Below are 25,227 nucleotides of genomic sequence, written 5' to 3' on the forward strand. Positions count from 1 at the left end.
GAATACGCAGTGGAGAAAAGATAGCATCGTCAACAAGACAAGTGGTACTGGTCAAACTGGATGGCTTCTTGTAGACAAAGTAGATCTATATTTTACATCCTGCATAAAACTCAGCTCTAAGTGAATCAAGGACTTCAAAAGAAGGATACAATTTTCTTTTCTTTCTTTTTTAAAGAATATTTATTTTATGTATATAGCGCTCTGTCTACATGTATGCCTGCTGGTCAGGAGAGGTTGCCAAATCTTATTAGAGATGGTTTGAATGACCATGTGTTTGCTGGGAATTGAGCTCAGGACCTCTGAAAGAGCAAGCAGTGCTCTTAACCACTGAGCCAACTCTCCAGCCCCGAGACAGGGTTTATCTGCATAACTTTGGAGTTTCTTCTAGAACTCATTCTATATACCAGGCTGGCCTCGAACTCACAGAAATCCAACTGCCTCTGCCTCCCAAGTGCTGGGATTAAAGGTGTGTGTGCATCACCATCGCCCAGCAAAAGTCTTTCTGAACAGAACACCAACAACACAGGCCCTGAGACTGACAATTAATAAATGAGACCTTATGAAACTGAAAAGCTTCTGTATGACACAGGACACCATAATTTGGTCAAAGCAACAGGCTACATAATGAGAAAAGATTTTTTACCAACTTCAATTCTGATAGAAGCTAAATATATATAAAGAACTAAAATAACTGAACAACAAGAAAATAACGAAGCCTGGTATAGTGGCCCATGTCTTTAATTCTAGGACTCAGGAGGCAAAGACAGTCAGGTCTCAGTGACTTTGAGGTCTATACAGAGAGTTCTGGGAATGCTACATAGAAAGACCCTGTCTCAAAAAAAGAAAGAATAGGGTACAGAACTAAGCAGAGAGTTGTTGAAACACAAATAGCTGGGAAACACTTAGACAGAAATACTTGACATCCTTATTCTTCAGGAAAAAGCAAGTTAAACTACTGTGAGATTTCATCTTATACCAGTCAGAATGGCCAAGATCAACAAAACAAATGACAGTTCATGTTAGCAAGAATGCTGGGAAAAGGAAAGGCTCATCTATTGTTGGTGGGAATGAAAACTTGTACAACCACTATTGAAATCAGTGTGGTGATTCCTCAGAAGTTTGTAAACTGATCTACCTCAAGATCTAGCATACAGCCAAAGGGCTTTTCATCTTACCAGAGACCTTTCTCATCCATAGTCACTGCTGCTCCATTCATAATAGCCATAACTAGAAACTAGTCTAGCTGTCTGTCAACTGGTGAATGGATAATTGAAACGTGCTATATTTTATACAATGAAAAATGATTCAACTGTTAATTTTTTTTTTGAAATCTACAAGCAAATAGATAGAGCTAGAAAACATATTCTGGCCGGGTGGTGGTGGTGCATGCCTTTAATCCCAGCACTCGGGAGGCAGAGGCAGGTGGATCTCTGTGAGTTTGAGGCCAGCTTGGTCTACAAGAGCTAGTTCCAGGACAGGCTCCAAACCTACAAATATGGTATCCTTTTTCTTACATGTGGGTGTTAGCTTTTTTGTTTGTTTTATTCTATTTTGTTTTATGTGACAAGATTTCTCTGTGTAACAGCCCTGCCTGTTCTAGAACTCTCTCTGTAGGCCAGGGTGACCTTGAACTCAGAGAGATCCTCTTGCCTCTGCCTCCCTAGTGCCAGGATTAAAGCTGTGCTCTGCCACTGCAAAGCTTGTTTGTTTATTTTTTAAAGGAGGGGGGCACTAGTGTGGTTGGAGTTGCACACCACACCAGCACTCAGGAGGCAGATTCAGGAAGATCTCTGTGAGTATGGTACCAGCTTGATCTACATATGGGGTTCTAGGACAGCCAAGGTTACAGTGTGAGACCTTGTCTCAAAGAAAACAAATCAAGTCAGGTGGTGGTGGTGCACGTCTTTAATCCCATCACTTAGGTAGAGGCAGGCAGATTTCAGGCAGATTTCAGTGAGTTAGAGGCCAACCTAGTCTACAGAGTGAGTTCCAGGACAGCCAGGGCTGTTACACAGAGAAACCCTGTCTCAAGAAACAAAGCAAAACAAAACAACAGCAACAACAACAACAACAACAAAAACCCCAAACAACAACAACAACAACAAACCCCAAACCAAACCACCAAACCAACAAAATGAAAACAACCAGTCCCCGTAAAAAATGAAGGAGGGTGGGTCGAAGCTGGGAGAAGCTGGGTAAGGGGAAAGGCTTGAGCAGAATACATTGTATGTAAAAAGTTACAAAAAAGACAAACCAATAGAAAGCATAAAAGGATGTGTTGCGCTGATTAGAAGCCCTTCAGGAAGCCAGCTGACCTAGCTAGCCCAGGAGTGGCACAGCTGGACCGTACAGCAGTTCCACTTTTCATTTTTTATTAGGGTTTTTACTAACAGAAACTAAACGCATGTAATAATGGATCTCGTGGCATTGCCACACATTTATACAGTGTATTTCGATGACAATCACCCTATTACCTTCGCTGCCTCTCTCCCATTTCCTCCGACCCTATTCCTTTTACTAACTTGTCTTGACTCTACTTTATTTTTTCTGTTTTGTAACTTAGTTGTTGTTGTTGTTTTGTTTTTGAGACAGGGTTTCTCTGTAGCTTTGGAGCCTGTCCTGAAACTAGTTCTTGTAGATCAGGCTGGCCTTGAACTCACAGAGATCAGCCCACCTCTGCCTCCCAAAAGCTGGGATTAAAGATGTGCACTACCACCGTCTGGCGTGACTTAGTGAATTTAACTGGAGGGGCTTACAGGAGGATAAGTGAACACTTATTTATGGGGGTCAGGGCAACTTACCACGACTATACCTCTGAAGAAAATGCTCCTTCCTGCGATCATCATTAGGGAGTGGCAGGGCCTTGTGAGCCTTTCTCCCCTACTAAAGGGTAGAGTTTTAGTTTTATTGTTATTTTCAAAAAGTAGATTCTCTCTCTCTCTCTCTCTCTCTCTCTCTCTCTCTCTCTTTCTCTCTCTCTCTTTCTCTCTCTCTTCTAAAGAGGGTCTTTCTGTGTAGCCCTGGTTGTCCCAGAACTCTCTCTGCCGACCAGACTGACCTCCAACTCAAAAACTGCCTTTGCCTCCTGAGTAATGGGATTAAAAAGGTGTGTACCACCACTGCCTAGCAAAAACAAAAACAAAAAGAAAATAAAACAAAAAAACCAGATTTCTATTATGTGTCTGTGTGTAGGTATGTTCAAGTGAGTGCAGATGCCCAAGAATGCCAAATGAGGACATTGGATTCCATGGAGTTGGAGTTATTGGCAGTTGTGAACCACGTAACATGAGTGCTGGGACCTGAACTCTGGTCCTCTTCAAAAACAGAATGTATTCTTAACTGTTGAGCATCTCTCCAGTCCCTTGTCTTAGTATTTTGAGGAAACTGCATATCAATTTCCTAGTGACTGGCCTGATTTACATTTCAACCAACAGAGTATAAGCTCCCTCCCACCCCACCATCATCATATTTATCATATTTTAATTGATGATGACAACCTTTCTGACTGGTGTGAGATGGAATCTCAATGTAGTTTTTTGTTGTTGTCGTTGTTGGTTCTTTTTTTTTTTTTTGAGACAAGGTTTCTCTTTGTAACTGTCCTTACTGTCCTGGAACTAGCTCTTGTAGACCAGGCTGGCCTTGAACTCAAGGAGATCCACCAACCTCTGCCACCCGAGCGCTGGGATTAAAGGTGTGTGCCACCACTGGTCAGCATTCAATGTGGATTTTTTTTGTTGTTGTTTTTGAGACATCTCACCATTCTTGGGTTCAAAGTAGTTTGTTTGTTTATTTCATGTGTGTGAGTGTTTTGATGTATTTAAGTATGTGTTTCATGCATGTGCCTAGGGCTTGAAGAGGTTAGAGGTTAGAAGAAGGGGCTGAAGACTCTCCTGGAACTGTCATTATGGATGACTGTGAGCCACCAAGTGGATACAGGGAACTGTCTTGGGTCCTCTGCAAGAGGAGCAAGTATGTTTTTTTTTGTTTTTGTTTTTGTTTTTTTTGTTTTTTGGTTTTTCTATAGACAGGGTTTCTCTGCTCTGTGTAGCTTTTTGGAGCCAGTCCTGGAACTTGTTCTGTAGACCAGGCTGACCTTGAACTCACAGAGATCTACCTGCCTCTGCCTAGCAAGTGCTGGGATTAAAGGTGAGTGTCACCGCCGTCCAGCAGAGCAAGTGTTCTTAACCCAAGGCACCTCTGAAGGCCTTGCCTCAGCATCTTGAGTATTGAGGTTTTAGGAGTGAGTGAGCCACCTTACCCTGCTTGTGGTTTTGCCCTAGCTGCAAGGAATTTTTATTACTACTACGGCTCTATATTATAACTTGAAGTATTTCTATATCTTCAGCATTAGTCTTTTTGCTTAAAATTGTTTTGGGTGATCTTATTCCCCTATAAAATTCATTTATTTGTGTGTTTATGTGTTCTCTATAAATTTTAAGATTGACTATATTTTCTATATTTTTGTTTTTGTTTTTCTAAACAAGCTTTCTTTGTAGCCCAGACTGGCCTCAAAGTCAAGTTCTGCCTACCTCTGTCTCTGGATTGTTGGGAGCAAACCTGTGTGCCACCACCACCCGACAAAGAAATGTGTATTTCTTTGGTTAGAAGAACATTTGACTTTTTTGGGGGAGTGTCGGACATTTTTCTTTCTCCTTGAGTTTTTTTTTGGTTTGGATTGTTGAGACAGGGTCTCACTATGTAACTTTGGGTGGCGTGAAGCTCCTGACAATTTTTTATTTTTTGTTTTTTTTTTCCAGACAGGGTTTTACTGTGTAGTCTGACTGACTGACTCCAGACTCATTATGTAGGCCAGATTGGTTTTGAATTCACAGAGATCTGCCTGTTTCAGCTTTCAGAGTTCTGGGACTAAACACATGCACTTGCACCATTTCGTTTTAAATCTAAGTTGTCTTATCAGTTCGAAAAACCAAAAAAAAAAAAACCACAAAAAACCAAAAAACAAAACAAAAAACAGAAAAAAAACAACCCCCCAAACCAAAACCAAATAAAAATAAATTTAAGAAAAAAATAATTTTAAGACTATATCTGACATGTTAAGCTTGTGCACATGAGGAAAGCATGGCTGCACAATTAGCCTCTGAGATTGGTTATTATATTGGGTTTCAATGTTGGCCCTGGGTCACAATCTCCCTATAGAGCAGTTGTGGGCACTGGTTAGGACTTTTCTAACCTTAACAGTAGTGGGTTCCTTTGTTTAGTGTTCAAAGGCCATTATAACCTTCCAGAGAGCCTGAAAACATTTTAGATTGTTACAACTCTCTCTCTCTCTCTCTCTCTCTCTCTCTCTCTCTTTCCGAGACAGGGTTTCTCTGTTGCTTTGGAGCCTGTCCTGGAACTAGCTCTTGTAGACCAGGCTGGCCTTGAACTCACAGAGATCAGCCCACCTCAGCCTCCGGAGTGCTGAGATTAAAGGTGTGTGCTACCACCGCCCGGCTAGCTGTCACAACCCTTGGGTCTTACTGGGCTGCCTTTTGACCCCTGGGACCTGCTGTGATCACCAGAAAACTTGGATAAGCAAAGGGTGTAGAGGGACCTCCTGATCCTCTGAGCAAGCCAGGTGGACCTTAGAGGGTGTGGGCACAAGGACCCCAGGAGGCATTGGGGTTAGAACTCTTGGGCTTCTCTTTAAAATCAGAAGCACGCATGCCTTCGTACATCTCAGACCGTGGAGCCGGCAGTTCGGGGACTAAACCTTGCAGATTGAGCTACTCCGCATAGTTGAAGAACCAAGGGACGCAAACGGATCTGAGAGGTGAGGCGCAGGCCACCTGACACGGATAGGTGGTGATAGTGTTGGGGGTTCTAGGGTCAGGGTCAGGCTCAAAAAGGGGCAGTCTTCCGTTTGGGGGCTAGGCATAGACGTGTGATAGAGAACAGGGTCACTGTTCCACAGGGTGTGCGGGGCAAGTATTTCGCGATGAGGTTGCCGTCGTCCCGTTCTGGCACCTGGGTCGGGATCCGGTCGGCGTCCGGGTTAGAGCTCCTGGGGCCTCCCGTGCACCCCTCCCCCATTACGCTGTCCAGCAGCCACCCTGCCCTCCCGGGACTCAGCCCTCTCCTCGGCCCCGCCCAGTCTCAGGGGTCCGCCCCCACGAGGGTCCGCCCCTAGGTCCGCCCCGATGCTCGCCCATTCAGATGTGGGTCAGGGGTGAACGGGTGGAGCTGACGTCACAAGCTTCCAAGATGGCGCGGAGCGGGCGGCTGTGAGCGGCGCTCTGGGCGCGCTGGGCGGGGAGCCGAGCCGGGCCGGCGGCGGGCGGACAGGGCGGGCGCGTGCGGCGCAGGCCGGGCGCCGACGAGTAAGGGCCACTGGCAGGCACATGAGGTAAGCGGCGTCCTTGAGTGAGGGGGGCGCGGGACCGGGCGCGCTCCCGGAGAGGGGGGCGTGTGCGCGCGTGGGACGACGCGCGCGCACGGCTCCTAGTCCCGAACCGAGGCGCACGCGGGACCCCGGACGGGCGGGGGCTTTGTGGCCCAGGTGCCCGGCGGCTTGCGGGCAGCATGGGACTCCGGGCACAAAGCCCCCGGGGCCGCGCCAGTCCTGGGGCGCGAGTCTGTGGTGCGGGGGTCGACGGGGTAGCGGGCGCCGGCTCTTTGTGCCTTTTCATTAGCAATCTAATCCGAACGGCGTCGGGCGAGCTGTGCTGCCTGACAGGCGGGCGGACTCCCATTATGCAAACGGCTGTGTGCCTGCGGCTGCCCCTCGCTGGGACGTTTTACGATTTCCAGAACTGCGCTTGTGTACGGTCTGCTGTCCTTTCCCTCTAGTCCCCTTCCTGGCTGGGAGACTGGCCGTGGCAGGGACACGGATGGGCTAGGAGGGCCCGGCTCCGTGGCTGGGTGGGCTTTCTGCCCTGCCCCCAGACCTTTGCTGTAGGCAGCCGCCTGGCAGGAAGAGAGATGGGCTGGGGGGGGGGGGAGGGGGGGAGGGTGGCAGGAGGAAGGGACTGGCTGGCTCAGGGAGTGAGCTGAGGGGCCCTAGCTTGTCATTCTCTGTTTATCTTCCAAAATGGTTCATATGCACACAGGGCTGGGTGTGTGTGCTGGGGGAAATGCCTCTCCCAGGGGGGCACTGACTTAACGTACTTGGGAGAGATTGAGGCCAGATAATACTCCCAGCAGCCCCACCCAGAACAGTTTTGGACTCCCTCGAGAGTCCAGTGCTGATCTCGGCCGGCCGGAGAGATTTAGAAGTTATTTACTTATGTCTTCTGCCCCCTTCTTCACAGTGTCTTTTCTAGTTATAGTTGTCAGGCTCATTTGGAAAGCTGTGTTCTAGGCCCCTCACTCCCAAACAGCAGGAGGGGTGTAACACGGAGAGGCCACCCCCACTGACATATGTGGTGGTGGGGGAGGGGCGGCCCCTTGCCTATAGGAATCCTGTGGCTGTGGATTGTTTCTGGGGTTTGTTAGCTGTGTCTTTTGCCCCTAGGGCAGGGAGCGGGCAGGTAGTGGAGGGCTTCACCTTTTAGGCTGAACTTGGGACTTCCCTCTGGGACACCGGATGGTGGAGGGATGGAACCAAATCCTAGAGGGATGCCAAATTCGTTATTGCTCCGATTCCTCCTGGCTTTGCCTCTCCCCTGTTCTTATCTGCCAGTATCTGGAATCCGTGGCTTTCAAACAGACATTTTTAGGATCGTAGGCTGGGTGACCGCTCTAGCCCTGGCTCAAGGAGAAAAAGTATGCTGGGTGGAGCAGGGCTTCTGGAGTAGTCTGAAATAAAGCAGGCGGGCCAGCCTGGCCTCTAGAGACAAACGTGACTAGCAGAGTCCTTCAGACTAGGATTTTTGCAAGAAGTCATGTTGCCTGCAGGTGATCTTTCTGTCCTGTGCAGTTCAAGTTTTAATGAAAACCTACAGGGTTTTTCCAGAAAAGCTGGGCAGAGTCTTTGCCTCCCTGCTTGCAGTGAGTGGAGTCAGCACTGTTTGCTCAACTTTCTGCTTGGCTCCTGGCTTTCTACAGCCTGGTGGTATGGTGTTGGAGAGTGCTTGTCGACCAGCTCCTTTGGCTGTTGGAGTGCTGCTGTGTGCCCAGAATTCCTTCCTGCAGTGTTTTCCTGCCAGTTGTTGGGACTTGTATATTAGTCACTGAGCTTTTATGAGCAGTTCCTGAAAAGAAAAATCTTCTGTTTGCTGGCTTCGCATAGAGAAAAAAGCAGCTTGAGGGAGCCCTGAGTTGAATTAAAGCCAAGCTAAAATGGTTTGCTGGAAGGCCAAGGTGAGGTGCAGGCAGGCAGAGAGGTAATGTATCCCATGCTGCCTTGGAGTACCTCCTCTGTGGACAGGTAGGCAGGATACCTTCCTCACTTCCTGGTCTTGGCCAACAGCCTAGCCTCTTCCACAAGCTGCAATCCTAGATTAATCCTCACATAGTGTTTTCTTTCCACAGATCAGATTTCTCATTTTGTTAATAAGCACAGCCTCAGATCCACTTGAAGTCAGCTGTTGTGGACGAGAGCAACAGGGTCTTGCATTATTGAGCTGCAGGGAATGCTGTGCAATCTCCCTGAGACTTTATTGCCTGTCAAGGTCAGGCTTGAGGGGGTGGGGTTAGGGGCTTGAAGTACCTTTTCCCCTTTTAACTGGAGTTGGAGTTTGTTAAGAGATGTGGTGGCACACACCATTAATCCCAGCAATTGTGGAGGCAGGGGCAAGTGGATCTCTGTGAGTTCTAGGACAATCTAAGATACAGAGAAGTCCTGTCTTGGAAAACCCCAAGAGAGAGAGGTTATTACTTTCATTCATTTTTTTTTTGTATGCATGCATGCATGTATGTGTGTGGATTGCAGTCTGCTAGAGGTTGGAGGGACAACTCGCAGGCGTGGTGCTCTTCTTCCATAGCATGCAGTTCACTCTGCAGTCAACCTTGGACAGTGATGACTCTCCCCCACCTTACCACCTCACTTCTAAGACAGACAGCTTGAATGTAACCTGTGATTATAAGAGGATTGACACGGGCAGTGTGGGTGGCAGGCATAGTGGGAGGGGCCATTTGTAGGCTGGAGGAGGGCACTGGATGCCATGCTAGGTTTTGTTTTTTTGTTTGTTTTTTTTTTAATTTAAGTTTTGTTTTGTTTTTCCTGACAGGGTTTTTCAGTGTAATTGCCTTGGCTATCTTGGAACTCACAGAGATCCACCTGTGTCTTCCCCGAGTGCTGGGATTAAAGGCATGGGCTAGCATCCATGCTAGGTTATTGGTGGCTGAGCTGGGATTTTTTTTCTTTTTTTTTATTGTATTTATTTATTTGTTATGTGTGTGTTTGCTGCTTGCAGGAGCTGTTGTTGCTTTCTTTCTTCCACTTGGGTCTCAGAGATTGAACTCAAATTGCCAGACTTGGCAGCAGGCAACTTTACCCTGTCTTTCCAACCTTGTTTTTGTTTTAGATAAGCTATCGCTGTGTACCCAGATATGCCTCAGATTTGTGCTCCTGCCTCAGCCTTCCAGAGTGTTGCAGATATAGTGTGCCCCTTGGGTAGCTGACATGAGGGTTTTTTCTTTTAAAGGCTGTGGTACTGTGAAGGTTGGGCCAGGCTAATGGTCAGGAGATCCTGGAAAACATGATCTTGCAGGTGTTTGAGCCTTGGGCGCGCCACTGCCCGCCAGATGTGAGACTTGCAAACTTTATATTTACTCAGCCACATTTTCTAAACTTAGCCCCTATGGCATGTCTGAACTGTGCTGGCTTTTCTGTCCTCTGGTGCTCACAGACTTGTGTACCACTGCTCTGCTTTTAAGGCCCAGTGATAGATGTCATTCCAGTTCAGCGGGGTTCTCCTGAGACTGAGGCTAATAACTTGCTGGGGTTGGAGGGTAAATGCCTTTGACTTGAGAGCCTTTGTTACATGATGTCTGTAGATACTTGAGCTCAGACCTGGGAGGGATGGTAGAGAACCTTTTCTTCCAGAAAGACTGGATTTCTATTAGAATCTTTTAAACAAGCCTTCCAGACAAGTTTGTGTCTGTATTAACTGATGTGTGTGCAGGAGGGAGAAGGAAGCTTGTCCCAAGGTTTAGGAAAGGTCCCTTAAGGAGCAACTGTTTTCTTGAGCCTGCTGGGAGATGAGCATGGGAAACCCTAGTAAGCTTGATTCCCTGAAGGCCAGGCACTGCCACAGCCCAGAAAAGTACAGAAAGATAGACCCTGGGAAGAGCATGACTTAAGTGAATGGGTGCATGACCCCATGACCCTCCCTGGGATCTTCAGGAAGGCCATCATAATTGATGAAACTACTCTTGGAAGGAGGAGGAAGAAGCATGGGTTCAGGCTTGAAGTAGGGGACTGAGGATCTTCTAACCTTCAAGGTGAGAAGGGGTGAGTCAGCCACTTGCATCTAGGCCAGAAGTCCCTCCTGTTCCTTGTGAGGTGGAAATAGGTGTAGGTTCTTGTTTTCCTGATTGACAGTTAGAACTTTTTCTGTGGGGGAAGAGGGAGCTGTGGGGTATGGAAAGGCAGACAGTTCTTCAGGTTGCCATGTCTGTCCTGGGATTCCCAGAGTGACAAGGATGAAGGGTCCAGGTGAGAGCGAGTCTTTTGTGTGGCTGGAAGGGCTGCTGGCTCGGTATGAGTACAAGGATAGTTGTTCTTTGTGGGTTTGGGGCCTCAGGCCTCCTTCCTAGCAGCACCTATGGGTGGCCAGATGCTTTGGCTGGTGGGAGGGGCTGCTCCCACTTCCATATAGGGGTCTGAACCCTGTTGGAATGTTCATCAACCCAGTTCTGGACTCTTCAGGTGAAGGATCCCATAACTTGAACCCTGTTCATGGTCTTTGCAACTCCCTTATCCTGCTGCTTGGAAGCAGGTGAATTCCTGGTGAGTTCTTGTGCATAAAGTAAATGAAAAGGGAAGGTGGGACCTGAGACCTGGGACCTAACCTTATGTGGACAAAGTGTCCATACTGTGTGGGATGATGGACTTGGACTGCATGTAAATATGGCACTGTTGCTTGTGTTATGCTTGACTTCATCTTTGGGGAGCTCAGTTTATCCCTAAGTGGGTCCTCTGTTTCCTGCAGTGAAACTGGTATGTGATCAATTTTGAGAACCACTGTCTCACCAAGTAGCATATCTTTGTTTATAACAGAACCAAGCAAAAGATTGAGCGGTAAGGCTGAGTAGGCTATGCTGTTAATTAATGATTTGGAAAGGCACAGTGTGGTTAGCAGTTACCCAGTGAATGAATGAATGGACATGGCAGGTCTTGGTCAGTAGAGGAGCACTGAACAGAGGGAGAGTAGCAAAGCCTGAGCATACATACGCAGGGGCCGTGCAGTGTTCTCTGCAGAGCCACCTTCCCTGTGCCCCAAGATTCAGTCTCACCAACCCTATAACTTGGGCGTCCATCGTTGTCTGACCTTGGCTTGGTTACATTCTTGGGTTCCTTTTGGCCTCCTTTGTAACCTGGCTTTGTCTGACAAGCTCACTTTGACCCCAGCTGAGATATGACTCTAGATAGATAGGCACTGCTGGGACCACTGCCTCTGGTCTCTTTGCCCCCAATGTCCCTGGGAGAGACGTTGGTCCTGGAGGTAGTTTCTGGGCTGCCTTATATAGGCAAGGTAATGTGCGTAAACTTCCACTAAGAACTGGAAGGAAGGGTGGGTGCTGTGAAGGGATGTGAGCAGGGTTTCAGACTTTGCCTCTGTGGGAACAGGGCAGTGGGATGCCCTGGTGTTTAGTTTCTGTTTATTGAAGTTAGGGCAATAATTGTGTGACAGGAGTGTTATGTTAAGAACCCTGAGTGTACTGTCATGGTGATGTCCTGGGTAGGAAGTGTGGTCCTTTAGAGGAGGCACAACAGCCTAGGTAGAGGCAGTGAAGGAAAAGGGTAGTGACTGAAGAGGAAGATGGTAGTAGGGACCCAGACAGAGCGACTTTTCCACTGTATGGATCTTGGTAGACTAGTCTGAACAAACTTTCCTGAGGAGAAGCTGCTAGCTTGGTGGTGGTGGTGGGGTTTACAGCCAAGGTGCCCATAATATCCTTTGCCTGTATTGTGTGACACCATACCTACTTCTCTCTAGGCTAGAAATCAAACTTTGATGCTTGCTAGACAGACACTATTAACTGAGCTACAGCCCCAACCCCACCTTTTGCTTCTGCAGGAAGCTGGTGCAGGTACTCTTGAAGCTTTCCAGAGAAGGGAGTGGTGGAAGAAGGGTGGCCCTTACCCTTGCTCAGCCTTGTGGTGGGCATGTTAGGCCTGAGTTTAATCCTTAGAACATACCTGTGCAGCCCTAATCATTTTATTAGCCCCTGTTGTACAAATGATGGTACAGTTCTAGCAGTGAGTTGTGTGTGGGAGCTTTCACACAGTCTGAGGGCACCTTTTTCTGAGTGGTACTTGGGCTGAAATGCTGCTTTTTCTTTTTTGAGATAGGATCTCACTGTGTAGCTCTGGTTGTCCTGGAATCTCTTATGTAGACCAGACTGGTCTCAAACTCACAAGAAGTACGTCTGCCTCTGCCTCCTGGGTGCTGACATTAAAGGCATGTACCACCACCACCTAACTTCATTTTTTTTTAATTAAAAGTTTTATTACAGTAGTTTTCTCTTCCCCTTCCCCCCTCCAATACTTTCCATATACACTACCCCCTTGTTCCCTCTTAAATTCATGGTCTCGTTTTCTTTGTTACTGTTGTATATGTATATGTGTGTAAATATGTAAATACCAAGGGGCTGGAGAGATGGCTCAGAGGTTAAGAGCACTGCCTGCTCTTCCAAAGGTCCTGAGTTCAATTCCCAGCAACCACATGGTGGCTCACAACCATCTGTAATGGGGTCTGGTGCCCTCTTCTGGCCTGCAGGCATACACACAGACAGAATATTGTATACATAATAAATAAATAAATATTTAAAAAATATGTAAATACCAAGTCTATTTAGTACTTTTACATATGTGATTTCAGGGCTCACCACTTGGAATTAGATAATCTATTGGGGGAGTGGTTTATCTCTAGGGACTAATTCTCTCACCAATCAGTACTATAGTTGCTTGTAGTTCTGTGTCTACTTGTGGGTCCTTCTGTGATTTCTCCCTTCCACAATAGTGTGCCTGTCTGTAGAGTTTTTGCACAATGTTCCTGAGCCTTAGGTGCAGGAGTTGTTATAGATGTGTGCATCCTTGGGTCTGGGTATCTCTGCATTTTGCCATTTGGTTGTGACCTCCCTTATTTTGTGGGGAGACGGACACAGGTCTCACTATATAGTCTTTGCTGACCTGGAACCCCTGCTTCTGCCACCTGGAGTGTGGGCTACCATACAAGGCCCCAAGACTTTTGGGAGGTTTTTGTTTTGTTTCAGATTTTCTTTTGTGCCTGGTGGTGGCTCATACCTTTAATGAGCCTGATCTGCAGATCTTTGGTGTCCCAGGACAGCCAGGGCTGCACAGAGGAACACTCACTGTCTTGAAAAGCAAAACAAACAAAATCTTTTTGTGTGTGTGTGTTTGGGTGGTGGGGCAACGGTATGTGGGTGTGTGCTTTAACATGCAGGTGGAAGTCAGAAGGCAACTTACAGGAGCCAGGTCTCCCCAGGACTGGACTCAGGCTGTAAAGCTTCTGAGTCCTGCCAGACCTTTTTTTTCTTTTTCAAGACAGGATTTTTCTGTGTAGCTTTGGAACCTCTCCTGGTACTCGCTCTGTAGACCAGGTTACCCTCGAACTCACCGAGATCCACCTGTCTCTGCCTCCCAAGTACTGGGATTAAAGGTGTGTACCACCACCGCCTGCCTCCTTTTTTTTCCTTAAATTAGTTTATATGTGTCTAAAACTCAGGACCACCACTCATGGGAGTCAACTCTCTGTTTCTTCTTTGTGCATTCTGGGAATCAAACTCAGGTCTGGTATAAGCATGTACCTTTATATGATGTACCATTTTGCTGGCCCACAAATGAGGTTTTATTTTTCCTTTAAAATTATGTCATTTTTTTTTAGAGGGAAGGGTGTTGCACATGTCGGGGTCAGGGAGCAACTTGAGAGAGTAGGGTCTCTCCACTATATGAGTTTCAGTATCTAATTCAGGTATCTAGACTTGGCAGCAAGCACCTTTACTGGATGTACTATCTTACAGATCCTGGCTGAGGGTTTGGTTTTTTGTTTTTTTTAAAGATTTATTTATTATACATACAGTGTTCTGGCATGGAGGGCACCAGATCTCATTACAGATGGTTGTGGTTGCTGGGAATTGAACTCAGGAACTCTGGAAGAGCAGCCTGTGCTCTTAACCTCTGAGCCATCTCTCCAGCCCCCTAGCTGAAGTTTTTAGTTCAAGTGTAAGGAATGGGTGATGGCTCTCAAAGCTGAAGGGTTTCCCCACCCCAGGGGCTAGAAGGCAGAGAAGGCTTCCCTAGACCTTAAAGATCTAGGTCTGTTTAATAATAACAGCCCCTTCTGGAATTTCTGGTCTCTGTGGCACAGTGCCTTTGCAGAGCAGCTGAAAGAGAGGGCTTAGTGAAAGCCTGGGTACTGTACTTCAGACCTGACAGCCTTCTCTTCTAGGATACCTGACAACCTTCCCTTCTAGGATTTTTGTTGTTGTTGTTGTTTCTTGTTTTTTGAGACAGGGTTTCTCTGTGCAGCCTTGACTGTCCTGGAATCCCTCCACAGACCAGGCTGGCCTTCAGCGATCCACCTGCCTCTGCCTCCCGAGTGCTGGGATTAAAAGGGTGCTTGTGCCACCACGCCAGCTCTCCTAGTATTTTTTTCAATGTGGGCAAAAGAGGGGTGCTCAGTCACTGCCTCTGGTGGTATTGCGAGCAGGGTGTCCTAAGTAGATGAGCCCAGGGGCTGGAGCAAGGATGGGAGAAACTGAGCCACAGCCTTCTGAAAGTGCCTTCAGGTGATCAGGCACTGGGCTTGGATTGCCCTTTGACTGTGATAAGTGAACCTAAACTCCAGAAGACCAGGTGTGAGCCTGAGGCAGCCCCCATACTGGCTGAGGGGAGAGGATTGTTTCCAAAGTCCCACATTCCATGCATGTATGGACGCTGATAAGAGAACGCTGCTTGCTTAGCCTTCTTTGGGTAGAAGGGGACTTTGACTTCATGCCCCCAGCAGGCAGCATGCTCATCCACACATCCTGCTTCCTGGTAGCACCCTTCCCCCACTGGTCTCTGTTCTTGTACCCATAGCCCCAGAGCCTGAGATGCCGTTTCAAGCAACCCTTTTGTTCATTTATTTAAAAATTGTTATTCTAGCTCAGGGATTCTCAGCCTTCCTAACGCTGCAACCCTTTTATATAGTTCCTCATGCTATGACCACAGCCATAAAATTATTTTGTTGCTACTTCATAATTGTTTTTTTTTTGCTCTTTTTATAATATTTTGCTATTAATTGTAATAAATATCTGATATGCAGGATATCTGATACTTGACCCCCAAATGGATTGTGACTGGTAGGTTGAGAACCACTGCTCTACCTGGATGCATGCCTTGATCTTAGCTTTTGGAGACAGAGGCAGGGAGGGCTCTGGGTTCCAGGCTATTCAAGGCTACACAGTGAAACCCTATCTCAGTTTTTTTAAAAAAAGTTGTTACACTTTAAAGTTTGCTAGGAAGCCAGTTTGTCTAGGATTTTGACATCTTCATGGAAAAAAATATTGCAGTGTCAGCCAGGAGGTGGTGGCACATACTTTTAATATCAGAACTCTGAGGCAGAGGCAGGCAGACAGACAGACCTCTGAGTTGGAGGCCAGCATTGTCTAGAGTGAGTTCCAGACAGCCAGGGCAACACAGAAACCAAATCCTGACTTGAAAAACCACCACCAACAACCAAAAAAAGGCAAGAGCTGGGCATGGCACATTCCTGTAATCCCAACGCTCAGGAAGTAGAGGCAGGAGGAGTAGGAATTCATGGCTAGCCTGGGCTATATGAGACCATGTCTGAAAACCAGAAGAACATCCTGAAGAATATTGTGACAGGGTTTTTAACTTTGAGTGCTGGTCAGTGGGGCTAACTAGGGTGGGTAGGAGGTGGGTATACAAACAAGTGCCTCAGCTGATACTGGCATCAGGTGAGGAGCAGAAAGAAAGGAAGAGGAAGGGACTTAGGTGGAAAGGTCATCCATTGGAGGGCATGGCGTATAGGCTTCTCAGAACATTTTGGAAGGATGAGGTGGTTTCAACATCTCTCAGGGAAGAGCTGAATCTAAGGCTGAGCTTGAACTTTAAGGAAAGTGATAATGTGAAGTGACGATGTATGTTTGAGAAGGGTGACATGATGAATTGTTCTCAATCAGAAGGGCAGAAACGCAATGCTCTGTGGGTTTTTGGGAGGGGCCTCAGGAGAGTGCTTTTCTAGACATGGGTTAATTTTTTTCTTTTTTAAATTAAAAGTAGATTTATAATCTCTGCTCTCTGGCATGGAAGTCAACAATTTGTGGGGTTGGTTCTTTCCCACCATGTGCTTCCATGGAAGTCAGCAAGCTCCTTTAGCTGCTGAGGTAAAATTTTGCTGTCCTTTTTGCTTGCTGTGCTAGGGATGAAATTTGCATCTTGTACATGCTGGACAAGCTCTCAGACTGGCTCTGACTCTGCCTTTCCTCCCTATCTGGTCCTTAGAAAGAGATACCTGTAAAGTTAGGCATACCTGCTCTCCTGCACATATGACAGTCTGGCTTTACATTAGGACTGAGTGATGCTTTATGTGTGGTCTCCTGTGGGTCCTGAATCTTGGAAAGCCCCCTACTTCAACTCTGCATTTTCAATAGAGTTACACAATGTTGGGAACCCTGTACTGGGTCTTTGGATCAGGTGACTCTTCGGGTGGAGCTGCTTTGGGATTTCCTCCCCCTCCCCCATTAGGGTTTCACTGTGTAGTCCTAGCTGTCCTAGAATTTACTTTGTAGACCACAAAGATTTGCTTGCCTCTGCCTCCTGAGTGCTGGGATTAAAGGCGTGTGACCACCACCTGGCTTGCTTTGGGAGTTTTATACAGAGCAGTCTCAGTTTCCCTAGTAGTTTTAGAGATTAGCTCTAGGAAATTAGGATATTATAACAACATTGTGGCCAGATAATATGAGTTGTGTATTATTATATATAAGTATATATACTTTTTTTTTTTTGGTTTTTCGAGACAGGGTTTCGCTGTAGTTGTTTTAGAGCCTGTCCTGGAACTAGTTCTTGTAGACCAGGCTGGACTCGAACTCACAGAGATCCGCCTGCCTCTGCCTCCCAAATGCTGAGATTAAAGGCATGTGCCACCACCGCCCGACTATAGTATATATACATCTTAAAGAATGTAGGGATTAATAATTGAAAGCCTACTGTGAAGTCAGTAGCCTACTAATCATAATCCTAGTTCTTCCAGTGTCGTATAAAAAGCAACCCTTTACCCCAGCTTCTGGACACCCCCATTTCTATGTGGTTCATTTCTGTCCTATAGGAGTTGTGCCTCATCTGAGTTGTGGATTGACCTTTCCCTACATCGTGTCTGTATCCTGAAACACAGAGTGACTTGTTTGAGTTGGGTCTGTATTCTGCACACAGACCTGGCAGTGCTGTCCACATTCTTAGAGACTGAATGTGTGTAACTGGAGTTCTGTGGTATTGCTATTTCGCACTTCATTATGTGTCTTGCCTTCCTAGTAGCCCGTCTTTCACCCTTGAGCTGTGCCACTCCAGGAAGAGAAAGTCCTATTCATTTCATCTTTTGTCCCTAAATCCCCAAATTCTCTTCCTCAAAGCTAAACAACCTTTTAAAAAGCCCCCGCCCCCATTTTTTTTGCGGTACTGGGAATTATAACCTAAGTAAAGTGCTCTATCTCAGATCCACAGCCTCGGACCTCCTTTTATTTTTCTCTAAGACTTGTGTCACCACGCTTAGCCGCCCTCCCCGCCTTTATATTTATTTATTTGTGTTTTTTCAGGCAGGGTTTTTCTGTAGCTTGGAGCCTGTCTTGGAACTAGCTCTTGTAGATCAGGCTGGTCTCAAACTCACAGAGATCTGCCTGCCTCTGCCTCCCGAGTGCTGGGATTAAAGGTGTGCGCTACCACCGCCTGGCTATTTATTTTATTTTTAAATGGATGTTTTTCCTTCATGTATGTCTGCATACCATGTTGTACCTGGTGCCTGCAGAGGTTAGAAAAGAGGCATTGGATTGCCTGGAATTAGGAAGGTTGTGAGTCACCACATGGATTCTGAGAGTCTTTAAGAACAACAAGTGCTCTTAACCCCTGCGCTATCTTTCCAGCCCTTAGATTTATTTATTTTTAGTTATGTTTGTGTATGTTTTTTGAGTATGTGCATATGAACACAGGTGCCTTGAGGGAACAGAGCTGTTGGGGCACCATGGGTTTGGAGTCATGGGCATTTGTGAGCTGCCTGAAATGGGTGCTGGGAATAGAACCCAGGGGTCTTCTGGAAGAACAATAACTCTTAGCTGAGCGGGCAATGATAGCGCAGACCTTTAATCCCAGCACTTGGGAGGCAGAATCAGGTGGATCTCTGAGTTTGACGCCAGCCTGGTCTACAGCGTGAGTGCCAGGACCGCCAGGGCTACACAGATTCTCTGCCCTGTCTCAGAAAACCGTAAGTAAATACACAAATAAATAGTTTATAATGAATAAACAAATATTTGTTATCTGTCTGTCTCTGCCATATCTATCAGAAACAAGTACTGTTACTATCCTTGAGTGACATGAAACTCATTATTTTGACCAGACTGGACTGGAAATCACAGAGATCTTGCTCTGTTGGAATTAAAGGGGTGTGTCACCACGCCCAGCTAAAATAATTTTACAAATCCATCATTACTTTCTGACATGAAATAAATATTTAGGCTTATATTTTTGCTGATTTTCATGAAGCATACTACCATCTCAAAGTTTATCCTAGTCAGAGGTCATACTATCATGGGCACAGTGGGGTTTTGGGTGCCTGCTTTTGGTCTCTTTGAGACAGGCTCGTATTTCTCGTATTCCAGGCTTCGTGGTGATCTTTAGGCTCAGACACTCAGTGCTAGAGCTATAGGCATTTGTCATTGTGCCTGATCTCACATCAGCTTTTACCAGTGAGTGAAGAAGCTGTTTCTTGGGGAGATGACTACATAGAAAGATGTGTTTAAAAAGTTTAAGAGACTTCATAGGTTTTCTGTTTTACTTCTGTAGAGTTTTACTGGCTGCTAGAGTTGGTTTTAGGGAAGTTGGAGTCTTGTCTCCCACAGCCTTGGGCTAGGTGGCTGCTTAGTGACTCAGCTGTGACATATACCTCCCTCTGGGGTTCAGTTATCTCATTTGAAGGATGTCCCCAGGCAGAGATGATTGTGATAGTCCTCCAGCTGGGTGGCCCAGCTTCCTGGTGCCCTTTCAACTCCTTGCCTGTGGAATTTCTACCTCCTTGCTCTGCTGTCACTGTTTGTCCTTCCTTACACATTTACTTTAGCTTTTTTTTCTTTTTTCTTTTTTAGTGTTGGAGTTTGAACTCAACAGCTTCTTTTATACTAGGGTGTCCTGTACCAGAGCCTTCTTCTCTCTTTTTAAAAATATCTATCTATTGCTGGGTGGTGGTGGCGCCTGCCTTTAATCCCAGCATTTGGGAGGCAGAGACAGGCAGATCTCCATGAATTCAAGGCCAGCCTGGTCTACAGAGCTATTTCCAGGACTGTCTGGGCTATTAGACAGAGAAACCCTGTCTTGGGATGACGACAGTATTTAACCCTTGGTTGTGGTGACGTTAAAACCCCAGCACTTGGGAGTCAGAAGCAGGCAGAGGTCAACCTGGTTTCTGTAGTTCCTGGACAGCCAGGGCTACATGGTGGGATATAGTGTATATGCATGGGTGGACACAGTACTTTAGGAGAGCAGAGCACAGCTTCTGTAGGAGTCATTCCACAGAGTGACTGTATGTCACAACTACTATGTGGGTCCCTGGTATTAAATTCAATTTATTTCAGCTTGTTGAACTTGGTGGCAATGTGCTGAACCATCTCACCAGCCCAGAGCCTCTTCTCTTCCAGCTACCCATGCCTTTTCTCTCCTTCTCCCTCCCTCCCTCCCTCCCTCCCTCCTCCTCCCCCTCCCCCCCACCTCAGACAGGGTTTCTTTGTGTAGCCCTGACTGTCTTGGAACTCACTCTGTAGACCAGGCTGGCCTCAGACTCAGAGATCTGCCTCAGACTCAGAGATCTGCCTCTGCCTTTCAAGTATTGGGATTAAATGCTTGGGCCACCACTTCCTGTCCCATGCCTCTTCTCTAGCCAGTGTATGTTACCCAGGAAGGCCCCATACCTTTCCTTAGTTACAGTCACTGTTGAGGGTGCCTATAGTATCAATCCTGGGCCTCAACTATCTCTTTCTAGGTATACCATTTATAGTCACCAGCTGCTGGACTTGTTGGCTTAGAAAATGTGTCTTCCCTTGGGGACTTTGTCTACTTGATATCACCGTTGAGTGCTTGGTATGAATGCATTTCCTTGGGCTTTTCTAGAAGTGGGAAGCTCATGCCCCTGACAGTGTATCTTATAACTAAATGTGTTACATGCAGGCTCTTGGGTTGGTGAGGTGATTCACTGGTAAAGGTGCTTGTCAACAAGCCTGATGACTTGAGTTTGATCCCAGAGAACCATGTATTTGAAGGAGAGAACCAACTTCCATATGCTGTCATTTTACACCCATATACATGCTGTGGCCTGTTCATGTGCCCCTCCCTAATAATGAGCGAATGAATCTAAGGAAATGATCAGACTCTTCCTGGAGTTTATAGTAGGGCCTAAGCACCTGCATTATAAGACTCACAGTTCTGATACTGCTACTCCTTGAGCTAAGAAAAGGGGGGGCTAGGCTGGAGAGGCCTGTGGGGGGACCATCACTTTGTCCTGTCCTGCCTCTTGAATTCTTAACTATACATTATGTATCATAATATATATAACACATAAACCGAGCGGTGGTGGCTCACGTCTTTAATCCCAGCACTTGGGAGGCAGAGGGCAGAGCTCTGAGTTTGAAGCCAACCTGGTCTACAAGAGCTAGTTCCAGGACAGTCAGGACTGTTTAACAAAGAAGCCCTGTCTCGACCAAGAAAAAAAACCCAGATTTTATATATATTTATATGTATATATATATATATATATATATAGAGAGAGAGAGAGAGAGAGAGAGAGAGAGAGGTGTCCCCGGTCCCCCCCCCCCCCCGCCCCCAGACAGGGTTTCTCTGTTTTTCTGTTTTTAGCCCTGGCTCTTCTGGAACTCTTTGTAGACCAGGCTGGCCTCAAAACCTCAAACTATACCTGCCTTTGCCTCCCACGTGCTGGGATTAAAGGCATGAGCCACCACCACTGTCCAGCCTTTTCTTTTTTTCTTTTTTTTAATATTTATTTATTATGTATACAATGATCTGTCTGTGTGTATGTCTGCAGGCCAGAAGAGGGCACCAAACCTCGTTACAGATGGTTGTGAGCCACCATGTGGTTGCCAGGAATTGAACTCAGGACCTTTGGAAGAGCAGGCAATGCTCTTAACCACTGAGCCATTTCTCCAGCCTTTTCTTTAAACAAGGTCTCATTCGGTAGCCCTGATTGCCCAGTATAGATGCTTGAGAACCACCCTGTGGTTGCTGGGAAATGAACTCAGGAGCTCTGGAAAAGCAGTCAGTCAGTGCTCCTTACTGCAAAGCCATCCCTCCAGCGCTCCCCCCCTACTTTTTGAGACAAGGATTCTTTTTTTGGTTTTTCTAGACAGGGTTTCTTTGTAGTTTTGAAACCTATCCTGGAACTAGCTCTTGTAGACCAGGCTGGCCTCAAACTCACAGAAATCTGCCTGCCTCTGCTTCCCAAATGCTGGGATTAAAGGTGTGTGCCACTACTGCCCTGTTGGTCTTCTCTTTGAGACCGGACTGGTCTCGAACTCACTCAGATCCACCTGCCTCTGCTTCCCAAATGCTGGAATTAAAGATGTGTACCCCCATTGCTCAGTTCAGCCTGTTTGTCTTTAAGCTTCTGTTGTGTTGCAGGTAATCTGGTTTCTGTAACAATTCATCACAATCTCAAATTATTATTTGACTTTGTCAATGAAGATTCTCCTGCTGTCAGCTAGAGTGGCCTGGAGCTGACAGGGCAGATATGGCAGGGAATACTGACACTGAAGTTAAGTGGACTGGGGGTGAACAGATGAGTCAAGGGCACAGGGCCTGGTGTGATCGGTGCTGCACGGTGCCTCTCATCCCTCTGGGCTTTCTTATAGTGAGGGTTACTTGCCTTGCTGTGGGAGCAGCATGCTTGGACAGTTAGGTGGTCTGGGTCTAGGCAGGTCAGCTTCAAGTAGGCAACAAGTCTCTAATAGGTCCCTGGAACATTTCAGGATAGATTTGGAAAAGGCCATAGGCTGGAGTGGTGCCTTTCTCCCCTTTGCAAGGGCTGGCCATAGGGTTGGAGGAGGAGACCAGTCCTGGTGTCTGATACCATGCCACCTATGTTCTTCATAGAACCTGAGTGTTGCATTTCATAGGAGCTGTGACAAGAGGAGGGCTGGGCTCTTGGCATTTGAAGTGCCTATTGCTTTCCAGGAGGATTGCTTGGGAGAGAGCCAGGAGTGGCTGGCTAGTATCCAGATCTGGGCCTAATTATTTGGCTGGGCTTGCCCAGAGCAATGAGCCCCACCCACTACCAAGCCCAAACCTAAAGGGCAGGACACCTGGCTAGGGATATTGTTAGAGAGGCACCAAACTCCCTAACCCCCAGTTCATGCTGGTTAGTGGCTTCACTTTGTATCTTCTGATGAAGGAGCTAGACTTGTGCCCTCACAGTCATATAGTTCATGAGAAAAAGCAGGTGTGTGGGGAGGTTATTGTTAATTTTTTGTGACGTTGGATTTGAACCCTAGGCCTTAACATTCGTGAGTAAGGCTTCAAGGCCTCCAGGGCTGGGAGGGGAAGGAGCCTGAGTTCCTCCGAGCAGCTCTGTAGTTAGAGGCCCTTCCTGGGAGTAAGGAAAATTGACCACAGCCCCCTTCTCAGTCAGTTCTCACTCTGCTACCTATGTACTCTTTTCTGTGGGCAAGTTGCTTAACCCCCAAGAACCTTATCTGCAGCTGGAGGTAGAGATAATGGTCCTCAAGCCTGTGGGAGGCTTCACTGACACCAGACCTGCTCAGACCTGTTCAGTCACTGCACAGCCCCCCACCCCTAGAAAACCTATCTCACTTGGGCAGATGTGGTACAAGGCTTGGATGGATAGGGTTTCATAGAGGAGTCCAGGACAGGCACAGGGTTAAAGGGGATCTCGAGTTTGTGACTGTGCCAGTAGTTAGGTTCTGAACTAGGCTTTGGGAATCGTCTAGATTCTCAGTTGCTTAGTCTCTTTCAGACAGTCCAGGCTTGGGGTGAGCCACATATGGAATATGAGATTACCATAATGGTAAGTGAACCAACTTCTCTCACTGAGGTTACAGACAGTAGTAACAGTCTCTGGGGCCCGGCCCTCTTTGACACTAGTACTAGTCAGATGTACTTAAATCTCTAGGGTCGCCATGCTGCATTCATCAGTGCTCCTGGGCTCATAGCTTCTCCCTGTCCTGGCAGTGGCACTCAGGAACGTGGATGGTAGAAGAAACTCCTTGGGATGAGCCAGGCAGGAGCCTCCTCTTAGTCCCGCAGACCTTCTGCGGAAGCACACTTCTGGAAAAGTATGGCTGCCAGGATGAGAAAAAAAGACAGGATGAGAAGGCTCTTCAGAGTGTTGAGTGGGATGGCCCCCTTTCCTGGCCTTTTCCCTCTTCACCAGGCCTCCTGATTGGGTGTGAAGCAGAGGAATTCCAGTCCAGGTGCCCTAGGATGCCTCCAGCAGGGTTCATTCCTGCCTGAGGGGATCAGGCATTGAGTAGAAGGGTGAGGAGTATCATGTGGCTTGAAACCACACCCTGAGTCTGGGCCTGACCGTGTGCCTGAAGTCCTCTTGTCCTAGAAGCTGAGCTACCAGCTTGATGTCCAGAAGGAGTTCCAGGAGGCACAGCACGGCACTGAGTGTGCAGCCTCTGGAGACCATGGCACTGGGCAAGGTGGGTATCTAGGCTGATTTGGGGCAGCACTTTTTGGAAGGATAGAGTGGAGTCTTTCTTAATTTCTTCCTTAAGTAAGAATCACTTTTCTTAAAATCTTTCTCAAGTCCTTATAAACGCTGGGCTGTAGCAATGCTCTCCTATCCCATTGTCGTGTATAGGGAAGAGGAAGCCTTCTCCTTCCCTTCACTAGTTCTTAAGGCTTCGTGGACACTGTATCCTTTTCCTCAGCAGGGTCATGGCAGTCCATCCCCAAGTCAAGTTTCATTCTGAGGGGCAGGAGGCAGCAGCTGATGGTGGGAAACCCAGGCTCTGTTGTCTGTCATTTTCATTGGCTATTTGAATGCTGCATTCGTTGGGCAAGTAGGATGAATGAATGCTAGATTATGCTGGACTGGGGCTTTCATTGACTGGAACACCAATAGCGCTTCAGTTGGAAGAGTCGGGAGCGACAGTTTTGCCCTTTGTAGAGTTTGGTGTAAGTGGCATCTTCTGCTCAACCAGTGACTGGAATTTATCTGTCAGTGCTTTCTTTGTACGGTGTGTGTGTGTGTGTGTGTGTGTGTGTGTGTGTGTGTGTGTGTGTGTGTGTGAGAGAGAGAGAGAGAGAGAGAGAGAGAGAGAGAGAGAGAGAGGTGGTGGTGGTGATCAGAGGACAACCAGTCAGTCAGTTCTCTGTCTCTCCTGGAGCTAGCTAGGTAGTTTAGGCTGGCCTTGAACTGGGATTAAAGGAGTGTGCCACCACTGGCCCTTGTTTTTGAGGCAGGTTTTAGTCTGATGTTCACGATGGCTTTGAACATGTGACCTTTGTGCCTCTGAGGCCTTCTAAGTATTGAGATTATAGCTCTGAGCCTTCACACCTGATTTAAAATATGAAAGAATATGTAGTTCGTCTTATTTTTTCCCAAAGTGGTGTACCACAAAATTAATAAGCTAGTAGAAATTGTTTAAGTGTTTAAGTGTTTAATTGTTTAAGTGTCACAGATTGAGGTGGTTATGTGTTGCTTGTAACCCCAGCTTTTGGGAGATAGAGGTGGGTGAAGGTCATCTTGCTGCCTATAGCAAGTTGGAAGCCAGCCTGAGATATATGCAACCTTATCTGAAAGACAAACTATTAGAATTTTGATCCCATGGGTCAGTGATTATTTGGTCATGAGACCAAAGGGTAAAATCACTAGTGTCCAGTGGTGTAGAATATTACTAGGCTGTGGTATCCTGAGT

General features: G+C 46.9%; 1 protein-coding gene across 1 annotated transcript in view; it reads left to right on the top strand.

Moving 5' to 3' along the window:
- Positions 1-6,243: 6,243 nt before the first annotated feature.
- Hic2 (HIC ZBTB transcriptional repressor 2) overlaps positions 6,244-25,227 on the top strand; it is a 29,167-nt gene continuing 10,183 nt past the window's right edge. The window contains exon 1 of the mRNA XM_085684538.2: positions 6,244-6,346. The gene's annotated coding sequence lies outside the window, so the exon portion shown is untranslated. The remainder of the gene's footprint in view (positions 6,347-25,227) is intronic.

The sequence above is a fragment of the Myodes glareolus genome, chromosome 2 (genome assembly GCF_982192425.1).
Source record: "Myodes glareolus chromosome 2, mMyoGla1.1, whole genome shotgun sequence".
In the NCBI taxonomy this organism is placed as follows: domain Eukaryota; kingdom Metazoa; phylum Chordata; class Mammalia; order Rodentia; family Cricetidae; genus Myodes; species Myodes glareolus.